Below are 20,683 nucleotides of genomic sequence, written 5' to 3'. Positions count from 1 at the left end.
CTTATTTGCACAGCTAATGACCTCCGTGTAACCTTGCTTAGGTTGGGATTGGAGGCCCCCTTGTTGGTATCGATGGGACTTTTGTTGGCATGAACTACTATGACAAGAAAATGGGAACTCCATTTCTTTTTTTTTTTGACGTTGTCGGTGGAATCCGCAATATTTCAAGACGAAAAAGTATGTTTATTAGATTTCTTTTTTATTATTTAAATTGCATGTCAGTGTTAGTATTTGGTTTTGCTTTGCACTAGACTGTACTTGAATGAACATTTCCATTATCTGGTTAAAGGAGATACAGTCGCCATAATTCTCTATATGTATCTTAGCTTTTATTTTGATTGACAGGGCTGAGTATCGGTCAATGGTTGGGAAGGTGCGCCACATTCTTGAAGACAAGGACTGCGAGCAAAACCAGTATGTTGATACATCTCATTACCGTCTTTGTAAATTTATCATCGTTTTTCATTGTGGGGAAATTTTGAATGGGAGGTGGATATTACCTGATCCAGGTAGTATGGATGAACGTGAACTTGAAGAGGAACACAAAGTCGTAGCCAGCCGCCGCAGAACCAGCAGTCGCCGCATCCAATATGCATACACGGATGGTGATGTAACCGTGTTGAAGTAGGCAGTTTTTGCTCTACTGGCTGAATTACTCTGTTTTAGCTATGACTGATGACTGAAGTATCATTTCATGTTTGAACCAGTATCCTTGTTATGTAAGTTAGATGACGCTGTTTCTAGTTCGTGCAAAAACATGTCATTTAATGCTGCCATTAACAGCATTAGTAAGGACCTGATCGAGATCTAAGTTTAAACTACAACATTGCATATTTCGCTGTAGTATGCATGGTGCTTTTGTTTCTTTGTTATCGTATATATGCTCTTGGCGGGCTTGAGGGCAAACGTAAACTACTGGCAATGATATGCTTGTTTTGAAGTGTAACTGGCCTCTGATCGATGAGTTCCTCAGAATGGAGATATGAGCACGCACATGATTATTTGATGTTATCACCGCGTCTAAAACGACTTTCTTTACCTTAAATATTGAGGGAATACCTTGTTTTTTGATAAATACACTACATGTTTATCTATCTACCTTATTTTTTTATATTCTAATGGATAATATATACATGCTCAAATTTGTTGCCCGCCATACCTCAGATTTAATTCTTCCTCCGCTACTGCATGTCAGTGACCAAAACGAGGAGTAAAAAAGAATGGGATAATGTGTGCTGAGATTACTGTCTTCCAAATCTATACTACTCCATATACTGAGATAAGGATATCAAGACAAAAAGGAATATGCACAACTTCTCCTTGCAAAGGTCACGACACGATATCGATCCTCAAGCCCCATATGGCCATATATAAGCTGGCCCAGCACCCCTGCTTTTCCCTCGCCAAGCAAAGCAGAGCAGCACCAACGCAGCATTTCAGATTTACTAGGTACCACGACAGCAGCTAGCCTGCTTGTATGGCGGCCGCCGCCAGCTCAACGGCGACGCTCTCCTCCACAGGCTGCGGATGGCGGCCAGCGCGTTCCCAATGATCACCACCACCGGCGGCGGCGTGGTGGCAACGACATCGCACGTTCACGGAGCCTCCGCGCCTACGCCGCAACGTACATGACGATGGGCGGCACGCTCCTCCTGGTCCTCGGCGCCGCCGTCCGCGGCGGCGGGGCTCGGCCGCGTCACCGTGGTGGCCCATGCCGCCGTCGGGTTCCTGCTGTGGTTGGTGGGGATCGTCCTCCTGATGCTCTCCTTCCTCGACCGGCGCTTCGCGGCGGCCGCAGCGCGCCTCGCGCACGCAGCGCTTACTCTGAACTCTCTGCAGTGCAGCCATGCACGACAAAAACAGTTCATTTTTAGTGAAACTGTTCACTTCTAGGAACACTTCACTTGGCCATCCACTTATGCATACAGCACTACTCAAGGAGAACCACTGCAGTACTGCAAAAATACAGGATCAGTTGTGTACACCATTTGGTGACTGTGTTTCAGTTGCGAAAATGGAACTATAGTTTGATGGTATATTTGATGTCATCAGATTCACCTGGATGATCATCTAGCATGTCTGGACGGCAACTAGCAGGCGATAGTCAGTGTGTTAGTACCAAGTTTAGATGCTAATTAGGTATGAAGAGAAACAAGTTTAATTAGATGGTCGTGTTCGTGTATCGACCTGCTACAGAGCTGCGAGATATAGTGTATCCTGTAGTGCAGGTGCTTGTTCATTTGTTTGTCCCTCACACCACTGAATAAAAAGGATACACCATTTGTCTGCAGGAAGCAGTTTGTCAAAAAAAAAAAAAAGAATCCTCTCCACCTCTGATACATCGTACATCACTTGACTGACCACATCTGCAAGTTGACAAGAAAAAAATATTAAACTGCCGAATTGACGTCTTCTCTTTTGTTTAACGGGAACATCTGCTCTTCTGAAAACTTCAGTAGCAACCCAACCTCTCTCCCATCTGAAATGGTGCTCTCTGTCTATTAGTTGTTAAATAACTCTATTAGTGAATGATGTTTTGTAGGTGGCGATTCTACTTAGTGGCGAAATCATCATAAACTACGCTTAGATCACATTTGTGATGATTTTTTTTTTCACACAGCTAGTCCGACATGATATGTAATGATTTTTTAAAGGAAAATATTTAAGTGCAGGTCCCACTGTCACATGCGAAATCATGCCCCATCAGTCAGGTATCTCCACTGACTATGGCGTCCTACATGTCAGTGTGAGTCCCACATTTTATTTTTAGTTTAAATGGAAAATTATAAAGAAGAAACGGTTGCTGGATACATTGGTTCAAATGAGAAAAAAATAATTAAGACTTTCGGGGGTTGGATGCCATGACCTCTACAGAAAGAAAGAGAACATGCACCACTGGACTACTCAAGGCATATTTACATATCTTGTAATATTTACTCTACAATTCTGTGCATCTTTGATCGGCTGCCACGCTTTTCTACTTCTGAAATATCAACAAATTTTGAAATCAAAACTACTGTCGTAAACATTAAAAAGAATATATTTTCATGAATGCAACAAAATAAGTGTCACCTGGCTGTACTAATTTATCTTTATAGAGTAATTATTTCCCACACTTAATAGTTTTAATTTTTAATAATACACAAATCTTCTTCTTTTTTCAAAGAGAAGGCTGCAAAGGGGCCTATCGGTGCCAACACCGGGGCTCGAACCCAGGTCGCCGGCTTGGGGGCTGGCTCAAAGAACCACTCAAGTACGGTTCACCAGCCCCACAAGAAAACGCAAATCATCTCTCCAAATTCTAAAATTTGGATGGATACTAAAGTACATCATTATGACATCCCAAAAAAAGATTCGCCAAGAAAATCAAAATTTGCAAATATATGGTTCATTTGACCCCGACATTAGAGTACATCTTCCTAGTCTTCCTCTCTTCCATATCCTATCAAGAGCTTCTTCAAATCACACTAGCTAAACTTCCATTTAGCTAACTATTTAGCTTTCCAAGGGGTTGGAAACCAACAGACTAGTGAAATTTCCCTCTTCATCTCCTACTCTCCTCTCTCCATCTCACTGACAAGTGGACCCACAGTGTCATCTGCTCCTCCTGTTCTTTTCCCTCCTCCGGCTCCATCCGCCTCCTCCCATCGCCGGCCCATCTCCCTCCTCCGTCCAGCAATCGGCCGCCCCATCTCCCTCCACCGCCGCGCCCCACCTCCCTCTCCATCGCCGGCCGCCGCATCTCCCATCGCCGCGCCCTCCCTCCCTCTCCATCGCCGACCGCCGCATCTCCCTCCTCCGCCCGGCCGTCGGCCACCTCATCTCCCTCCACCGCCACGCGCCCCATCTCCCTCCTCCGCAGCCATCTCGTGGACGAGCTCCACGCGCGGCGAGCCGCCGCATCTTCCACCTCCACTCGACCGGCGGCCACCTCATCTCCCTCTACCACCGGCAGACCCATCTCCCTCCTCCGCAGCCATCTCGTGGATGAGCTCCACGCGCACCTGACCCCGCGTCCGCACCCTCGCGCTCGACTTCGCCCTCCGCCGGGACGATGGCGGCGGTGGCTGGCGTGGCGGTGACGGCAAGGCGAGAGGATGAGAGGACGGGCCCGGGTCCTCAGGATAGCTAGCAGAGCAGCTCGGGAAATATGCCTCACGGGAGGCCGGGGATGGAGTGGCGGATAGCTGAGCGAAGCGGATGGAGAGTCTGTTGGACGGAGTTTTTTGCTGTTTTTTTTTTTCTATTTTTACATGACTAGATAGATTTAGATAAGCTGATGGAGTTGCTCTGACTAGGGTGATGCAAGGCGATTAATAATCAACATTTTCTTTTTACATGAAAATTTAACATAAGCTATTTTTACATATTTAATTATGAAAATAATTGGATTATTATTTTTTAAATAATATGCTTTTTCTCATTTACATGTGTTGATACATATTTTTTTTGGAATTACTACACATTCGAAGTACATGTGCTGTAAACGATATCTTTAAATTGCAAAAAAACTGTATAAATGATTACGGCCATGCACTTCAGGGTCATATGCAAATTTACATGAGTCTGGCAACAATTGTTCGCGGTCATCCAGAATTAATGGATATGCAAGGAGCCATAAATCACAGGCATATATAACTACATGCAAATAGGACCGTGAGGTTGAGCGGGAAACTCTAATGGCCGCATGGTCACCGCTCCTTTATTTGTGTACCATCCTCTATATATATAGCCACCACACAAATTAGTTCCACAAGGAAAGTCAGTATCATCCAGCAACACTAAGCTCCACAAAATAGCATCAATGGCCCAGAAAATGACCATCCTACCCGTGCTCTTCATGTTGGTCCTCGCTCTACAATCTCCCCAAGTGCTGCAGGCAAAAGAGACTAGTGAAGGAGAGCAGGCCGCTTTAGCAATCTGCGAGATGCTCTGTAAGGACAAAGTTGAGAAAGGCCCCCATTGCGTTGAGATGTGCGGCCTTGGGCAGCGGGCCAATGCGGCGTTCCTCGAGGGTTTCACGTGCCATAGCAAATGTCCCGAGCTAAAGGAACCCCCTTCCATCAAGGCTTGCGAGGATGGATGCCAAAAAAAATATGAGGCTGGACTTGCGGAGATCGTCAAGGCATGCCACACCATCTGTGGTATGGGAGAGACGGACCCTTCTCGCATCGAGACCTGCAAGAAGTCCTGCACCTCGCCCGCTATCGCCGACACTCCTAAACGTTGATGATGTGGAAATGAGCCACCTGTGCATGCATCATCGATCGGCTGGCTACACGCCCATGGTTAGCACCCGATGCTCCTGCGCCAAGCTACACTATTAATTTTCTTAATTACCTAGCTAATTGCTTCTGCTCCTGTTATCCACCGATCGAAGGATAGATTGATATCCCTTTCAGCGTGTGGTGGATCGAATGTCCTTTCCAAATATACAAAAAGATTTGGTTATTTTTTGTTTGGTCAAATAAATGCTATATGCACCGGATCTGTGTGCCATGATGGGTAAATGTACACGACTATGATTATATATTCTTTACTTAAGTACATAATTTATGAATGTTCCTAGTTGTGGTGAGAGTGTAATCGTCGCGTTGTAACAAACTCTATTTCTTCTACTTAATACAAAGATGCGCAGCTCTCCTCCATATTCGAGAAAAAAATTGTGAATGTTCCTAGCTTGTCAACAATACAATCCTATTATCTTGTGATTCGCTGGCGAAGAAATCGGGACGCTAAGTACCGGAGAAGGACTGATATAGGAAAGGAACAAATAGATGTGAAGATAATTTGTGGAAAGTGTAAAAATGATAGAAATGTAAAAGAATCGAATGTGATTTTTAATACACTTAGGTGCCTAACTCTGTAACAACTGCAAAAAATGATGATGCGCAGTTTATTTCGAATTCTTTGAGATGCAAAATTAACCTCAATTTTCTACTACAGTTTAACAATAATATCTATGGTGATTTACGAAAATTGTCGAATTACCTTCAGAATAAGTCAAACGACATGATTTTTATATGCACAAACCAAATGTGTTGGTTAGGAGTTGTTCCCTTGGGAGGATAATGATAAATGTTCATGCTGCCACTTTTATTAATCCAAAGGTTACCGTGAATCATGAAAGTTTAAACGGCACAGGTAGTGGTACTTTGACAAGCTAACCCCTTGGCTCATGTCTATTAATAACCATGGTTCAGATTAATGTTCGAGTCCTGTCAATGTGGTACAAATTCAAAGTGAGGCATAGAAGCCACATTACAGCTATTTGTCGGGACACAACATTTCTCATGGGCCTTTTACTGCATTCAGACACATTAACTAGGGAGTTAGCTCATCTAACCGCTAGAGGTGAGCCGGGCTATCATTTGGGGGACCACCGGTTACATAAACTCGATCCACTCTCTTGGAGAAATATCCGCGTGTGCAGAGGTAGGCCCAAGTATTTTTCAGGGAATTTGCACACAACGTCCGAAACAATCTCCTGCTACATCTAATTGGGAAGATCTTGGTCTCGTTCAAATTTTCTTTAAGCCCCGAGCAATACCCATAGATTGTGAGCACTTGGCTGATGTTATTTAACTCTCTACTGTTAGAATATAAGTGAATTGCGCACCTCTCCCCATCAGCTTAAACTTTTGGGTTGAATTGGTCAGGGCCAGAGGTCTCGAGTTCGACTTCTGGTTAGCGCAATTAAATAAAATAATTGTTACTCGCTCCTATTCCACGTCTACGTCTGATACCCGAGGGTCCGCGTACAGGGAGCAACGTAGATTAGCTGATTTAGGGAGAACCTGATGTAGCATGCCTCTACTTGCCGCCAGTTCAATCAATTTGTGTAGTGGATCAATTGCGAGGATGAATAACATCGGCGATAATGGGTCGCCTTGGCGTAATCCCCGGGCATGTTTGAATTTTCTCCCCGGCACTCCAATAAGCAAAATTCTTGAAGTGGAAGTGGCCAACAAGACGCAATCCAGTCACGCCATCGCTAGCCAAAGCCAAGAGCCTGCAACGTCTCTAAAAGGAAAACCCAACTAACACGGTCCAAGGCCTTGGAGATATCCAATTGCAATGTCACTGAATATGACTTACACACTTCCCACCATAATTGCAATAAAGCTACGAGCACAAGATGCAGCAGGCAGTGTCCAACCATGGGCCATGCCAAGCAGGATCTCGGGCGCCATGTAAGTCCAGCGTGTCCTTTATTTGCCATCAGCTTCAGCCACTGCTGCTCATGTCTGGGCCTGACATAGGTCGTCCGTGCTGTTGATCAGGCCAACTTTCAATAGCCTGAAATCAGTATGCACCATCCAAGGAAAAACAATTGGAGCATTCATTGACTGATAATTGGAGAATTTCAGTTCAAAAAACTGATAATTGGAGAAGGTTGGCAGATAGCAATGGATACCCGATTATCTTTAGATAGCCATAACATATCATGCATCTGGATCAGGCCTTGATGACGCACTCCGCCAGCGCGTCGTTGAGGCAGCTGCGGTTGAACTTATTGCAGTACAGGATAACTGATCCTCGAATCATGCTCAAATATGAACAAATTCGCGAGTCACATTCTCCATGCTACGTGTTACGCTTCATTGCAGAGAGGTTGTCAAGTGATTGACCCTGATTCATAACTGAGGCATCGGCAGTTCAGCACCACCGCACCAGTAATAAACCCATGGCGCTCAGGAGTAAAATACAAAACAACATGAGCAATTATCCCCAGAGTACTCACTAGGTTTAAAACTGAAACAGCATCCGCGCTAGTAATAGCACGTTCGTACATCGAAACTGTTCACTTTAAGGATAACTCCATAGTCATGAAGGAACAGTGGCTAAAATACGGTCACTTGACCATCCACTTATGTATACAGCAATTCAAGGAGTAGCACAGCAGTATTGCAAATACAGGATCAGTTGTGTACAATATTCCGCGACTGAGTTTCAGTCAGGAAAATGGAACTATAGTTTGATGATATTGATATCATCAGGTTCAGTTCCACGACTTGCAATCCATTTCCAACATGATACAAGATGCGATTATCAGAAGAATCATAAGATGTCACATCCCGATAATTAAACTAACCACCATGTAAAGTGGATATGAAAACCACAGCATCCTTCTCTTCCAACTCCGCATCAAGACCACCACACAGCTCCTAATCACAGTCATTTATAAGGACAAGAACCCCAGGTCTCCTGCACGCATGAAGCAAAGAAAAATCCATGAGAACAAATACCTGGCCACTGTTAGTTTTGAAATAGTTGAATACACTATAACATTACTGAACTGACAAAGCATACACACCTCTAAATGGGCAAGAAAAGTAACCTATATATTTCTGCCAAATCATTTGGAAGGAAAAAATAACAGAAAAGGCGGTCAGGTATCACTTTTCATGTCTCTTCACTTTTTTTGCAACGAAAAAAATGAGATAATGGGATGAAGTTAATGCAGTGTTCACCTGGATAATTGTCTGCCTAGAATCTAGATGGTAACTAGGCACTGGCCAGCGTGTCAATAACAAGTTTAGGGGCTAAACGTAGAGCTAGATAGCTAGATTGTCGAGATGGTCAGACTTGGTCACGAACTGTCTAGAGGTTGCAGCTGGAAACTTTCTTGATGCACCTAGGGTTGCCTTTCGGTAAATCCTCACCTAAGGCATGCTATGCTGCTCCTCTAGTCTTCTGCCTCCAGCCCCACGCTGGCTTGTGCCTCTGTACACGCTGTGTTGTCCTCCACTACTCTACTGGCTACTGCTACTCCCTACTGTTAGGCACTAGATTGCATGCTTGGGCCTGGGCCTGTGCCTGTGCCTGTGCCTTTCCTCCGAAATCCAAATTAAACACCTAGCTGTGCTTGGCATCTAGCTCTAATGCTCTACAGCTTTGTGGGTTGGCTTTATACCTATATTTTCCCTCCTCAAACAGAAGAGTGAAAGATAGCATCTAGTTGTATATAAATGCTAACTTTTTAAATTCCATCAATAAGTTCGATTGGTGTTTCTTTATTTTTGCTTGAATACATGGGAGCACTGAGCATCTTTGTAGCAAAGAAGGAACATGTAGATGAGTTACATCACACGGCATGAACATGCTCGAAATAAGCTGCTAAACTCTGTCTTTGTGCGCTGGTAACCCCAGCTGGTCGACCATTGTAGAACACTTTCTAAGCTTTTTATAAAGCCGGGTGTGACACCTTTGGTCGAAATGAAGAGAAACGGGGGCAAAGCAGATACATACACAGAATCTCCCTTGACAAACATCTCCGGGCGCTCCTTGATCAGATTGGCCTTGACCCAGGAGAGCAAACCCTTCATCGTAACCTTGCCTTCGCCGTCCTTGGGCGAGACCTCCACCTTGTGCACCTTGGTGGAGTTTTCCAGGAGCAGCTCCAGCCCGCCCCTGTAACCCCCAAAACCAGCTCTGCCCGTCAGGAACCGCGCTCACGCAGACTAAAGCGCCAAGGCAAGAGGAATCGGGAGGAAAGCGAGAGGTGCTGGAAGACGGATTACCCGAATTCGAGAGTGAGATGCATCGCCTGAGGTCTTGAGGGGCTGCGAATTCGTTCCGGGGGTTTAGGGTTTCTTAGCTGTGTGTGTGTGGGGAGGGGGGCGGAATCGGGGCAGCTGCCGGGGGCCGTCGACGCCGATGGCGTGAGCGGAGAGTAGAGTAGTGGAGGCCACCGGCGCGGTGGGAGAAGGGGGGTGGGTGCCGCGGAGACGGTGCGGGTTCCGGCGGCGCTGCCGTGGGCTGCGGCCGCAGTGCAGTCTCTGGCCAAGGCTTTGCTTGGCGGATTGGGCTTCCGTGCGGCCATGTTTGGGCCGTGCTATGTTTTCCAGGGGCTAGGCTAGGCTAGGCTCCCATCAAAAATCGGGCCCGCTTGTGAGAAAGGCAGGCGGTCATGGCATTTTGCATAGAAAAAGCTAGCAATCTTTACAATACGATTCGTGCAACAAAAGGTGGCCAGCCAGTGTGGCCACATCACCGGCTTTTCCCGGCCATCCGATCGGGCACACGGACGGTCTAGATCGTGCAAATCCTAGAATTTTTGCATAAAAACCCTTCTACTACTGGAAAATCAACTCACAGTCCCTCGATCCGCGCCTCGCTGGCCGCCCCCGCTCCTACTCCGATGTCGCGTCTGGAGGAGTTGCCGCCGCCGCTCCACCGCGCCGCTTGCCGGGCCCCGCGCGGGCACCCGCGCCATGGCCGCCGACCAGGAAGGGGGAAGGAGGGCGCGCCTAATCGGGCCGTGACAGAGCTTGATGAGGGCGCCGCCACCGCCCTAGCCGGACATCGAGGCCGCCAATTCTGGCTGCCGCCGCCACGGGCCGAGGTCCAGGCCACCGGATCTAGCTAGCCCCGTCGTCTCCCCACCGCGCAGGCGTCCGCCAGCGCCACCGCCATAGGAGGGCACTAGAGGAGGGAGCAGGAGAGGGCGGAGTGCCGGGCGCCGCAGCTCCGCCGCTACGCTCGAGCTCGAGCGCCCACGTGCGGTGGCGCTGCCCTCCCCGAAGACCATGGCGAGAAGGCGGAGGAGGCGAAGGCGGAGGGGGACGAGGCGAGGGTGGAGGGGGGAGCGGAGCCGGAGGGAGGAGAGGGAGGCAGAGGCGGAGGAGACAAGGGCAGAGACGGAAGAGGCCGGTGACAGGAGGGACGAGGGGAGCGCCGGCGCCGACGTGCTCCGTGGAGAGAGAGAGAGAGTGGGCCTCCTCCACCGCCACGATGTCGGCCAACTCCTCACCACCGCAGGCGCAGCGGCCCCGGCCTCGTCATCATCGCCACACGCCGCGGTGTCCATCGACGCCAAGAAGAAAAGGCTCCCTGGCGTCATCGTCATCGCTGTACACCGCGGAGGATGAGGCCGCGCCGCGCGGCGGTCGAGAAGGTGACAGGCGGCAGGGAGGCTGGGCGATGGACGCGGCCTAGCGAGGAGATGCGTGAAGTGGTGGGTGAGCCAAGGGATCCAGAGTGCCTGTCTGCAGCATGCATGTGGTTGCATGAGGCTTGCGGGATGCACGATGTGACGGGAGAAAACACAATCCGTGCGACATCCAATGGGAGACGCTGGTTGGGGGGATGGTTGGAGCCGAGGATAGATAATCGTGCGGCATCCAATCTGTAAGGACAAAGCTGAGAAAGGCCCCCATTGCGTTGAAATGTGCGGCCTTGGGCAGCGGGCCAATGCGGCGTTCCTCGAGGGTTTCACGTGCCATAGCAAATGCCCCGAGCTAAAGGAACCCCCTTCCATCAAGGCTTGCGAGGATGGATGCCAAAAAAAATATGAGGCTGGACTTGCGGAGATCGTCAAGGCGTGCCACACCATCTGTGGTATGGGAGAGACGGACCCTTCTCACATCGAGACTTGCAAGAAGTCCTGCACCTCGCCCGCTGTCGCCGACACTTCTAAACGTTGATGATGTGGAAATGAGCCACATGTGCATGCATCATCGATCGGCTGGCTACACGACCATGGTTAGCACCCGATGCTCCATCGCCAAGCTACACTATTAATTTTCTTAATTACCTAGCTAATTGCTTTTGTTCCTATTATCCATCGATCGAAGGATAGATTGATAGCCCTTTCAGCGTGTGGTAGATGGAAAGTCCTTTCCAAATATACAAAAAGATTTAGTTATTTTTTGTTTGGTCAAATAAATGCTATATGCACTGGTTCCGTGTGCCATGATGGGTAAATGGACACGACTATGATTATATATTCTTTACTTAAGTACATAATTTATGAATGCTCCTAGTTGTGGCGAGAGTGTAATCCTCGCGTTGTAACAAACTATATTTCTTCTACTTAATACAAAGATGCGCAGCTCTTCTGCATATTCAAGAAAAAAAATTGTGAATGTTCCTAGCTTGTCAACGATACAATCCTGTTATCTAAGGAACAAATAGATACTTTTGAAGATAATTTGTGGAAAGTGTAAAAATGATAGAAATGTAAAAGAATCGAATGCGATTTTTAATACAACTAGCAGAGATGCACGTGCCCCAGGCACGTGTTTAAAGTGGAGATGTTTAAAAGTGATTGGATTGCATTGAACTGCTACTGAAAAGTCTCAATTGTTACGCGATGGAATAACCAATGAGAGTTTACATGAATTAATTTGGAGCCAATCAAATCCATGCACGTTGGCAATATGAGGTTCTATCTTTACTGAGAGCTCATTTTTTTAGTTTTTAGCAATAAATGAAGCAACGAAGAAAAAATAAAATAATTGATAACATGTTGATCATCACACATGCATAATTAGATGATCTTGGAGATTTCACGTGATCATCATTAAGTGAAATAGTAAATCATGTCCATATCTTCCATAAGGATAATATAACTTGTCTGGGCGATACATTTGATCTTATAGCTATAACTTCTTCACAAAATCACAAGTGATGCTTAATTGGATAGCAAATAAAGTCTTCCCAATCATTCCCTTGTACAGCCCTAGTAGCAAAGAGATGCAGAAACTATGTCAGATAGTGGGTCTACATACTGAAATTATATTATATGACGGTGACAACTGAATATGAGACTCAATTAATATCATTAATTAAGCAACCATGCTTACGATTTGTTAGTAGTAATAAAAATTTAACAAAAGCATTCAAACTCATAGTGGCCAGCTATGACATGTTGGCTACTATTCTTAGCAAGTTTGCCTTTATGTCCAACTGAAATTAGTTTATAAAATTATGTCACTGCAAATTACTTAACCATGTATTACAAAATTCCTCATGGGTGAGCTTGAAGTCTGTCGGAAAGAAGCTCATACTGTAGCTCATATGGGCTACTTTACATCTGACTACTCGAGTGTATCTCACACCGAATAATCATGGGTCCATAAAAATGAGTACTCAATATACAAACTCAGTGGGAATTAATGGAACACACCAATAACAAGTGATCAAACCAAGCTTTACTGATCAGTGTCTTAAACACTACCTGAGGACAATAGCATCAGTTGAGCCAGAGGAGATTATACCAAGTCCGAACCAGCCATTTGAGAATGAGACTAAATGATCCTGTTCTGCAATAGAATATGACAGATCAGTCAATATATTCAAGGATGAGCATCACTGCGAATCCAAAAAAAAGTTGTGTGCCAAAAACCTCATTGGCCACCATAATAATCCCTCTGATTTTAGAAATAATGTTCAAGATAAACAGCAATAATATTCAAGCATTACGAAAAATGGTCAAGCATTTACAATGCAACATCTACTTTTGGCGGCATTTGTTTAGAAAGAGCTGGAGATAAGAATACGTGTGCTTTTCAGCTAGACTCCTTGTAACAAAAAAAAGGAGATAATAAAAGTTTGCTTTGATTCTGTGGGTTGCAGCATCCATTATTCACTGATTCTAACTGGTCAGAATTATTAGAGGCTTACCAGTTTCAATCTGACTAATCACTAATGTGAACATTATTGCGCTAGAACCACAGTGAAAGGATAGTAATATTAACCTAGAAGCTAGATAGACAAGGCCACTTATGATGGTATGAATCAAAATTTCACGGTAGTTTCAATTGAACAGAGTTTTTCCCCCTCATGTTTCGTTGAACTCAGACTCCTTGTGCTACCATCGGAAGAACATAAAGTGGAAATAATTGTTTGTACTCGCATGGCTAATTAACCCAAAACACATATCAAACTGTCGAATATACCATCCAACGCTAACTCGCTGGAAAATTTCAACACATGAACATAACCCAATTTCAGATCCTACAATTCTCGACTGATTCAATCCCCATCGCACCAAGTATACATCCAAACAAACCATGTTTTCAAATCGTCTAGTCGGACCTAGTCGCCTTGGGACCGATCAGACGACTAGTCGCGGTTAGTCGTCGATCAGGCCGATTAGTCGAGCCTAGTCGGTTCTAGTCGTCTGCCTAGTCGTCCTAGTGTCCCAGGACCGATATGATATATGTACTACATATTACTTAATAAAAAGCAAGCATGAAGGCAACAATGATGGTGGAAGTGTATGTGCGGGAACACTTCCATAGCTCTGTGGCGTCGATCCACATCTGCACATACACATAACACTAAGCAGAGGAGAGAAAGAAGCTAGAAGAATAGCAAACAAGAGGGGAAGCGGAGCTCGAGTATGAGCAGACAGTAAAGCAGGGGAGCGGAGAGCATGGAGAAAAAGCACGAGCAGATAGTGAAGCAGGGGAGGGGAGAGCATAGAGAAGAAACATGCCACTTACCGTTGGAGGAAGAGGAGGTCATCTTCAGGTGCTGCTGCTGGTGGCAGCCTTGCAGAACGCCGGCGCCCAAGGCCTGGCGGAGGCGGAGGCAAAGCCAGGAACTTAGGAAGCGGAAGAAAGAGGGTCGCCGGCCGCCGGGTCTTGCCGCGGTAGCAGCAGCAGGCCAGCAGCTGCGCCGGCGGACGTGTAGCAGGCGGCGGCGGTCCACGGGGCGGCACAATTTTGGGCGGGGCAGCGCGATTTTGGCGCGGATTTGGCGGGCGGCGGCGGACGGCGCTAGTAGTCTGGAGGAGCGGGCGGACGGTCGTGGTCTGGAGCTGGGAGCTGCTGTGTCTGACTATATACCTAAAACCTAATGGGCCGCCTCTCCAGCCCACCACCGGCCCAAGCCCACAACGCAAAATAGCCCACCACCGGCTCGTGGTCTGATCGTTTTTCTAGCTGATCGGCGCGACTAATTGCGATTAGGCGACGACTATTCGGACGACTAGAAAACTTGTCGCTCCAACCTAATCGGTGCCCCTTATCGAGGTCCATAGACCGATAAGCCCGACTAATCGCGACTAATCGCGACTAGTCGGACGACTAGATAACATGGCAAACAAAGGCAACAATTTCGCAACCCTAAACCCAACCTATGCGCATCCATGCCCAAATCCACCATACTTCAAATCCCCTACCACCCAACACGAAGTAATTGGAAGAAAAATGGACGAAAATTGTAGTAGCTAGGTCCTAGTCGGGTAGATGACGATAGAGGAGAGGGATCTAGTCCCTCCTGCTCCACGCTTAAGAGATTAGAAGTAGGAGGAAGATACTTTCATTGCTTAAGTGTTTTCAGATTACACGGCTGGTTATATATCCAGCATTGTCGCCTCCCGTACAAACTGCAAACAAACCAATCTACTAATCAAATCTGCCAACAAACCTTATCTAACTAACCGAACTATCCTGACTAACCTCCGAATCTATCCAACCAACTAACCTGTCGACTAAGCAAGGATACATATGGTTTAACCAACCACTTTCTTGGAACGACGCACGTACTGTTTCCCCCACATAACATCACTCCCCCCCCCCTCGAGCAACAGCTTGTCCTCAAGCTGGAAGGAAGGCTACTGCTCCTGGAATGTTGTCAGGTCTTCCCACGACGCGGATGAGGGCGGGAGTCCCTCCCACTACACCAAAATCTGACGAACACCGCGACAGAGGCGAGCCTTGAGTGCCTTTGCTGGAACAGCCATGATAGCCCCGTTGTGCGTTGGAGGTAGCTAAGGAGGGGTTGGTGAAGCCATACCCAATCGCCAACTGCGATGTGCTAGGATTGGTGGGAGCGATCATAGGTAGCCTTGGCGACCGCTTGAGCTTGCTTGAGCCGGAGTCGCACATCTGCCAGGAACGCATCGCACTCGGCCATGGATTGGGCGACAGCCGCCACTCTGATATCGCCATGGTCGTAGGAGCGCATGCTTGGAGGATCCCGGCCATAGACCACACGGAACGGCGTCTCCTTGAGAGAGGTGTGGAAAGCGGTGTTGTAGATGTACTCGGCCCATGGGAGCCAGCGGACCCATTGGCGAGGGCGATCCCCTATCATGCAACGAAGATACATACCGATGGCCTTGTTCACTGCTTCTGTCTGTCCGTCCATTTGGGGGTGGAACGCCGAGCTCATCAGAAGTTTGGAGCCGGACGCCGCGAATAACGCCTTCCAGAACGCCGATGTGGACATCGGGTCACGGTCGGAGACGATGGATGTCGGGATGCTGTGCAGGCGCACGATTTCAGCGAAGAAAACTCGCGCCACTGACTCAGCCGTGTATGGATGCCCCAAGGGAATGAAGTGCGCGTACTTTGAAAAATGATCCACAATGGTGAGGATGACAGACTTGCCTCCGACCTTTGGTAATGCCTCGATGAAATCCATGCTAATGTCCTGCCAGACCGCAGATGGAACCGGTAGTGGTTGCAGGAGCCCAGCGGGTTGAAGGGGTTCTACTTTGTTCCGTTGGCAGACGACGCAGGAACGGACAAAGTCCTACACTGCAGCGCGGGCGTTCGCCATGTGGAAGTCGCGGCAGAGGCGATGAAGTGTGCGCTGAACGCCTTCGTGTTTGTCGTTGTGGGCCGTGGCGAGGATCGCGGGCAACAAGGAGAACGTGGCGGGCACGAAATGGTGGCGAAACGGGCGTAGCACATCATTCATCAGAGCCTGGAATGTGGCCAGCGCGTTGGTGAGGCCGAAGGGAATGACGAGAAACTCATATAGATCATCATGTGTTCTGAACATTGTCTTGGCGATGTCGTCCGGGTTCATGCGCACTTGGTGGTAGCCGGATCGGAGGTCGAGTTTGGAGAAGAATCGAGCACCGTGTAGCTCGTCCAAGGGTTCCTCAACCCCAGGTATGGGAAATTTGTCCTTCACTGTGCGCTCGTTGAGTGCTCTGTAGTCCACACAGAGGCGCCATGTGCCATCTGATTTCTTGACGAGGGGCACTGGGGCGGAGAAGGCCGAGGAGCTGCGTCGGATAAGAACTTGTTCCTCCATAGCGCGGCACTAGCGTTCCAGTTCGTCTTTCTGCAGTTGCGGGTACCGGTAGGGGCGCACAGTCACTGGTGGGGTGCCCGGCAAGAGATGGATGAAGTGATCCCGGGCACGTGGTGGCGGCAATCTAGTCGGAGCAGCGAACACATCTGCGAACTCGGCGAGAAGATCCAGGAGGTCCGGCCCTTGGGTCGCATGGAGCTGCGAGCCTCGTGGCCCCGGCACACCGCGCCAGCACACACGCCGGTTGGAATGCCACAACGACATTGTTTGGCGGCCAAAATCCCAAAGGATCGGTCCCAAGGTGGCCAACCAATCTGTGCCGAGCACCATGTCGTAGCCGTCGAGGGGGAGCACGTAGACGTCGGCGCGGAAAGGCTCGCCGTCGATGGAGAACGCGGCGTCACGGAACACCCCCGGACAGCGGACACGGTCACCATTGGCTACCGTCACCGCTAGATCGGTGCGCGGGATGAAGCACAAGCCGGTGTTCATGGCCACCGCCGACGACATGAAGTTGTGGGTGGAGACGGAGTCAGGTAGAGCGGTCACCGTGATGCAGCCTAGCTGAACCTCCACTTGCATGGTGTCCCGGGTGCGAACGCCCGAGATGGCTTGCAGGGAGATCTGAGGTGCCGGTTCGGGGTTGTCCACCGCAGCGTCGGTGTCGCTTGCTATCTCTAGGACGAAGAGGCGTGCGCAGACCCGGTTGTGGCCCCGGACATACTTATCGCAGTTGAAGCACAGTCCGTTGCGGCGGCATTCGTCCAGTTCGCTTGGCGAGAGGCGGCGGACGGTGCGGCCGGCCATCGTGACCGTGCCAGGTGGTGCGGCGGCCATCCCCTGAGGCTGTGTCGATGTAGATCCCAAGGGAGGGAGAGCAGGGAGAGCAGGGGGCTAAGAGGAGGGAAAGTCCTTTGCAACATGTATATCTTTTTTGTAAATATAATATTATTAGTCATTACAACTTTTGTAATATAAAATTATTATGTATTAGGATTTTTTGAAACACGTGCGTGCCGCACGTGCACTCTACTGGTAGTCACAAAGATTCGGTGTCGATGGAGTCGAGGAACGAGATACGGTCCTTGTGAGAGGTTTTTACACGGCGGGAACGAAAACGACTCCGAGTTTTCGGGACGGAATCGGTGCTTCCAGGTCGAGGAACGGTACCCTCGACCCGAATCCTGTGACTATGTTGCAAAACGCCCTCTGTGCAGCCCTGATCTACATGTACGCCGCATGGATGCCCAGCTGATTGCTCGATCAGCTCCCGCGCGAAGTGCTCGTCTCCCACCGAGGCTCGCAGTGCTCGGCTTAGAGACATGCATCGGCTGATCAGCTTGAGGGTTAAGTGTTTGTGTGATCGAGTTGCTTGCTGCAGGACGTGGCGGCTGTTAAAACTAATATCTGTAGGACGTGGCGGCCAGCTAGCTTGCAACGGTACCGCCGCCGCACTACGGGCTCGCTCGATGGCCGGCAGGTGGAATGGTGGTGGTCCTCGCCGGCGTGGCCTGAGCCAAGTAAGCATCTAACCGATTTGCCATTGCTGCATCCAAACACACGAAGACCATAGCTACATAAACAGTGGTGACCTCCCGCCTAACCCTGTCACGAGCCATCGCCGTCGCAGCCGAACAAACATGGCGTCACAGTGCGCGCGCCCGGCCCGGCGGCCGCCGGCGCGTCGCAATGCCGGACGGCGGGTTCCAAAATTAGTTTATAAACTTGATCCGATTCTCTCTCTTGGAGAAGTATCATGGTGGCCCGACTAAAAAACCATGAGCAAGAAAATTAGTTGTTACTAGGTTTGGGCCCGTGCGTTCCTACTTCCTACGGGCAAAAAAATTATTCTATAAGCATTCATACTCATGGTATAAAATATTTCTAACTCTAGCAACATACAGCGACAGATGCATACACTTCGAATTAGATTGAAATTGCAATTGCAGGCAGACCAACACCTTAGCCTCACCCAGTTTGAGGCATGCTCGCCGATTCAATGAAATTGCAATTGCAGGCAGACGATACGCTCCAGCCTCCCTAGCAGCAAAATGACGGAAGAGTGGAACCTACAGTCTGTACAATGAGTTAACACAACATCAAATTACCCTCAAACATAACAATATACCCTCAAACCTAATCCACTCGCTAGGGCCGGCTGGGAAAGTTCCAGATAAAATATGCAGGTTCATTGCCTCGCAACATCATCGGTCAGAGCCATACCTAGGAGTAGGAGGTGCAGTTGTCCCTAACTAACAGAACTAAAGAGAGCGTGTCCTTTGCCACTAGCTTCAGCCATTGCTGCTCATGTCTGGGCCTGATATAGATCATCAATATTTTTAGGCATTAGAGCAAAATGATCTCAGGATAAAGCCACAGCTCATCAATATTCTCAAGATTTTGAGCTCTTTTTATGGTGGTTATGGGTGCCTTTTAATGCCTGTGGGTGCTTATCAAAATTAGTAGTTTTAATTAAATTTATTTGATGAAGTGTACTAGGGTAATTGGCCTCCCACAAACCCACGGACACCTCCCTGCCACCGCTATGCTCTCGGGAGGCACCCCGACTGCCGCCTCCCGCCGTGCCCTCGCCGTTGTCGCCTCCCGCACGCCCTCGCCCTCGCCCTCACCTTCGTCGCCACCTGCCGCCGTGCAGTCACCCCCGTCCTCTTGTGGTGAGCAATGGTAAGTTTGTTGCAGCAGTGATCTTGTGCCAAGAGGGTGTATGGTCATATATATATATATATATATATATATATATATATATATATATATATATATATATATATATATATATATATATATATATATATATATATATATATATATATATATATATATATATAATGGAAAGGAGGAAATAGGTTGATTTTGCAGTCGAGATAAGCTTCCGCAAGAGGGTAGGATTCATACGTGAGTACGCGGGCTGAATCCAAACTTCAATGAAACAAATATTTGTGTCTTCTTTGTGGTTTGCCTCACATCTTATTTCTCTAGCCTGCATTTGTGCTTCCACGTCGATCTACTTTGGTGTGATGTTTCTGTGTGTTCATGGTCTTAAAATATACTAGATATCACCTGCAGAGGCACTACACCAAGTTGCTTTGGTGCTAGAGCTCGAGGAAGGGTTAACTATGATATTTGTGCAGTTTCTGCAGTGGACCGGTCTGACTACACTCCAACCAGTCTGACCGGTTGGCTTGTGTTCAGCCTGTTTTAAGTGTTACTCCCTCCGTCTTGTGAAGAGTGCAATTCTATGTTTCTCAGACTGATTAGTGGTGGTGTGAAAAGACTCTCATACCCTCATTTGTTTGCCACATATGGTTAGTTTTGGCATGAAATTCAAATCTAACCACTTAATTAGGCAGGTAATTGAGATCCAATCTCTAGAATTGCACTCTTTGTGTGATTTTTTCAAACTCAGGATTGCACTTGACATGGGACGGAGGGAGTAGATAGACTGGTCGGATCGGTCTGCCTGACCGGTCGGTGCAATAATAGATGGCTTAAGTTTTGTAATTTGTATAAACACGATTAAGGTCCCTTGATCCAACTTGAGTGCCAAAAACCTTGTCTCCTATTCCAACTGTGACGATCATTGAGGCGTTAAAAAGATCTTTATCCGTGGTGTCACAGGAAAAGTCCAGACTTGCCCAAGGTCTGTCATCGTTTTTCCATTTTTACCAGTACCAACGAAGTCGCAAGGACCTTGCTAGCCTCTCCAGGTGCAAGGACGCCAAGTCCTCCAAGATCTTTGGGTTTACATACTGTCGGCCAGTTTACAAGACAGTGACAGGCCGCTAGCTGGATGTTTATGTGTAATAAAGCCGACGGTGAGGCCCATCATACAAAGGTGACTCACGATCTAATTAATTATTCACGTGGTCGAAATAAAATTGGA

General features: G+C 48.0%; 2 long non-coding RNA genes and 1 pseudogene across 2 annotated transcripts; all 3 read right to left on the bottom strand.

Annotated features, from left to right (window-relative positions):
• Positions 1–7,024: 7,024 nt before the first annotated feature.
• On the bottom strand, positions 7,025–7,513 carry LOC120687380. Its single transcript, XR_005680707.1, has 2 exons — positions 7,418–7,513; positions 7,025–7,299 (listed from the first exon to the last, which is right to left on the bottom strand). It is a non-coding gene; the product is annotated as an uncharacterized LOC120687380 (long non-coding RNA).
• Positions 7,514–7,790: 277 nt separating this feature from the next.
• On the bottom strand, positions 7,791–9,721 carry LOC120687366 (annotated as a pseudogene).
• Positions 9,722–12,215: 2,494 nt separating this feature from the next.
• On the bottom strand, positions 12,216–13,259 carry LOC120687374. The gene is made up of 2 exons (XR_005680706.1): positions 12,965–13,259; positions 12,216–12,466 (listed from the first exon to the last, which is right to left on the bottom strand). It is a non-coding gene; the product is annotated as an uncharacterized LOC120687374 (long non-coding RNA).
• Between the last annotated feature and the right edge of the window lie 7,424 nt (positions 13,260–20,683).

The sequence above is a fragment of the Panicum virgatum genome, chromosome 2K (genome assembly GCF_016808335.1).
Source record: "Panicum virgatum strain AP13 chromosome 2K, P.virgatum_v5, whole genome shotgun sequence".
Taxonomy (NCBI): domain Eukaryota; kingdom Viridiplantae; phylum Streptophyta; class Magnoliopsida; order Poales; family Poaceae; genus Panicum; species Panicum virgatum.
Note: the sequence above shows the minus strand (reverse complement) of the source record. Positions and strands in the feature narration are given on the sequence as shown.